Below are 4,287 nucleotides of genomic sequence, written 5' to 3' on the forward strand. Positions count from 1 at the left end.
CTAAAAATCAGATTTATGATAGAAACCCTGACCCAACGTTTATAATTGAAACGCTAACCAAAGGTATAAATTGACCTTGACCCAATGATTATACAGAATCACGAACCAAAGGTATAAAGTTTGAACGCCACAAGGAAGAATCCTTGATAAGTTCACAGTTCTTGGAGAACCAAAAGAGAGCAAAGCCTCACCTTTTCTGAATTTTATTCAACAATATTCTAAAAAACGTTTACAGACTTCAGGGCCTATTTAAGGACTCCACAAAACTTGACAGACAAGAAAATATATTCTAAAATAACTCATAATTGATACCTTACCATATCAGGAATCAAGTTTGACCTAAAAAGTATTAAATGCACCTAAAAAGAAGGAAAATACCTAAAAACGTGCTAAATAATAAAACCCTAAATAAAAGTTGATTTGGTCTGAAATTAGCAGATCCAAAATAGGAAAAAAATCTGCCTTAACTGATATAGAGCTGGAAAGTCATTCAGCCATTAATTCATGCCATAAATCACTCCCAATTAAGCCAGATCAGCCCTAAGTAGCTTGAATTAAATTTATTACACTTTCATCTTCCTTTGGGTCAAGCTTGGAATGTCCTGTGTTAGAATCAGCCCAAATCTCTTGAATCAGCCCATTAAGTGCTTCTTGGATCTTGCTCTTGTAATAGGCCCAACTGGAACGTGCAATGGATCCTTGAATGCTTGTTGATTCTCATCAGATGGCCAAACTGCATCGATGGATCGAGGATGTGTCGAGCTTCTATCGATCAAATAGAGAGAAGAGAAATTTGGCTCAATGGATCGGGCCATCTGTTGAGAGGTATCGAGAAAAACCCAAAAAACCTCAATAGAAGAGGCTTGGGTCAAGAGGTGTCGAGCTAGTATTGAGCTTCTATCGAGCTAGTGTCGAGCAGACAGAAGGAAGGTTTTTCAAGGAGAGAAAAACACGTGATGAAAGCAAGAAAGATAGAAACTATAACAACCATCAAAGAAGCATGTTAAGTGTTAGGATGTGTGCCCTTAAATCCTATTGTATGATACTATGTATGACATTATGTATGACTTAATGTTGTGTTTAATAAAGTTGTTTTATTATTATCTAAAAATAATGGTAATATGAATATTGGAACATTATCATTTAGTCCATGAGATGCATAGTATGTGATTTATGTGATTTAGTTACAGAAGATATAAATCACAAGTTTTTTGTAAACTCAAAATTGTAGTTCGTAGTCGGTGATGAAATTGGGCATTTCATTTGCGGAGACTATAACATATCAACTAAGATGATTTGTCTTGATCATGGAAATGGAGATTTCTAATTGCTATGTTGACATGTCTTAAGAGTTAAGACATATTGAACTAGACTGCTGTAAGATTTATTATTCTTCTAACGACTGTCAAATGAATAATAAACTCACGACTTATATTTACATGAACTCTTAATCGTGAGAGGATAATGGACCTAATCATGAAGTGTAAGTTGCTTTGATATATCAGGAGTGAGATCTATAGTTACAGTCAAAATTTCAGTATGTTAGGCAACCACATTTAGTGTTCATGGAACATATATTCTCAAGATGAAATTCATAGTCTCTTAACGGATATACAAAATATTCCCTTAAGATAAGTTTAATGGGTTTGGTTATTCAGAGAATTAGGTCTAACCACTTTAGTAAGAAGTTACTAAATTATATATTTATGAAATTGGATTTCATAAATATATGATGAATAACTTTAAAGGATTAAACCGGGTACTCAAGGATAAGATGTAGTAATTTACAAAGTGGCAGTCTACATTCATGACTTTGTGTTACTACGAATATTTTATGAAGGTGTTGCATGTATAATAAAGTCTTGGGATATAATTTATAAATAAGGCCTAGAGTGCAATTATATTTATATAGTGGTATTAAATATAATTAATGATAACTATGGACTTGGTAAGAGTTGACAGAAAAGCCCAAGGCCCATTGGAGTTAGTGTCTTATTGGTCCCTTTTGGTCCACTCCAAGCCACACACTTAATCCCAATTGGAAAGGCCCAAAAGACCAGCCCAATTAGATAATCAGTTAGATACAAAGGGAGAAACATACAGAATTTTTATTGAAAAGAAAGAACACTATTGTGAAATAGTGTGTAAGAAGTGTTAGACACTTTGACATTCTCCATTGGAAAACTGATTGAGAGACTACACATCTTGGGCGTTAGTGGAATTGGAGTGAAGATTGAAAGTGTTCCCAAGTACTTCTGATCTTCGGTTTTGAAATTCACCGCTCTAAGGTACACTCTTGTTTTTAAATTCTGAAACTTACATAGTGCATGTTAACATTTATGAATGAAGTAGATCCGTTATTTTTTCGCTGCGTATGTTTTGTATATGATACAAACATGTATTTAACCAACATTAAGCTGGAGGAATCGTCCTCCCAGGCTGCCTCGAACGTAGATGCGCCTCGCTCCGTTTAACGATAGCGGCATCTATGGCATACATCACGAAGAAGTGGTCGGAAACGGGAAAGGGGACTGAAACATGGCATAGAATCCTTGTGATAGCCGAAGGGAAGATGAGCTTATCATGGGTCGCCATATCCCTATAGACATCAATGAGGGAAAAAACGAAATGAGAGGGAAAGTCTATGGTAAGATCCTCAATAAGGGATAACAAAAACTGAGCACGGGGGCTCTGTAATGAAGTTATAGTGCGAGATAGGATGCAAAAAAAAGTCATAACCATGTTAATAAACCTAGGACCTTTAGCAAAGGCCGAACAAGGAGTAAACTGACAATCACCCTAATCAAAGGGACGCTCACAAAAAGAGGACATAAGCTCGTCTTTAGACAAGGTCTTAAGATGATCACAACCATGGTAGTCAGGATGCGCTATCCTAGGGACATGGAGCACGTCAGATACAATATCCGGAGTGACCACGATGTGCGTACCTCAAACACGAGTGACAAAGAGATGTACTGAATAATCAAATTCATGCATGTTGGAGTAGAACTCCTGTATAAGCACGGATGGACAGTGACCGGGACGTCACACAATGACTCCCAACCCCTACTGTGAATGACAATGGGTAGGTCAGTGTCGGAGAAATTTGACAAAATGACTTGGTGTTTTGAATGAATGCCTCGTCTAGAAAAGTTCTCCGAAAAGTCCTTGCGGGCTTTATCATCACGAAACCGAACATAGGAAGGGGAAGGATCAGAAGAGGTAGATGCCAAGAAATGAAGAGGGTTCCGGGACGGAGTAGATTTAACCGAAACAAGAAAAGAGGGAGAAAGAAAGACACGGAGAAAAGCACCAATCACAATCAATATATAAGAATATAGAGAATGTAAGGTACGTATGCATGAAAATGCATGAGCATGTGTGCAATAGTAAAAACATCATGGGCTCAGCCCAATCCAAACCTACTAGCACATAATCATTGCAACAAGCTAAACACACATCTAAAATGCATGAAACATTGTTATAATGCAAATGTGATGCAATGCATGATGATTTAAAATCATTTAAGCAAGACCCATCCCAAAAAATTCACAAAAACTTCATCAATTTTGAAAAACCCCAAAATTTTTCAAAAATGTAAAAAGTTAGGTCAAAAGATATGAAATGCATGATTAATGAGTGAGAAAGCATCATACCAGAGAAGAAAGAAGATATTAAGATCGAAAACTAAGTGGGGATGAGGTTTGGAGTGAGTGAGAAAGGTTTTGGGAGGTGAAGAGACTGATTCTGTCGAGAAATGAGCCTGGTATCGCGAGGATCCTATTTATAGGAATTTCAAAAACCTCTATGGATCGAGAGCTATCGAGAGCTGTTGTCTAGAGATTTGCACATCAAAGTAGCTCGTTGGATTGAGGAGCTATCGAGAATTGATCAAGAAGATAGAAACTTTCTCAATGGATCAAGGAGCTATCGAGAAGCTATCGAGATTGCTTTAAAAACAGATTTTCAAGAAGAGAAAAACGCAGACATGAATGCAATCAAATATGCAACTCAACCAAGGATCCAAATCACATTTTAATCTTTCAAAACATCTTTCAATCAAGAAAAATGTCAGAACACAGATCCAAAAACACACACACCCACTAAACAAGTCTCACCAATTTTATATTTTAAAAACAAGTTAAGACAGTTTAGTGAGCATACATTAACACAAGTAAACCTCGTGATGGCCAAATCTTATTGTACCTACACATGTATCAAAAGTAGCAAAGAATGTTGCGTGTTGTGTGTGAGAAACATCGCAAGATTGCATGAGTGTCTCTATGT

The sequence above is a fragment of the Castanea sativa genome, chromosome 5 (assembly GCF_040712315.1).
Source record: "Castanea sativa cultivar Marrone di Chiusa Pesio chromosome 5, ASM4071231v1".
NCBI lineage: Eukaryota > Viridiplantae > Streptophyta > Magnoliopsida > Fagales > Fagaceae > Castanea > Castanea sativa.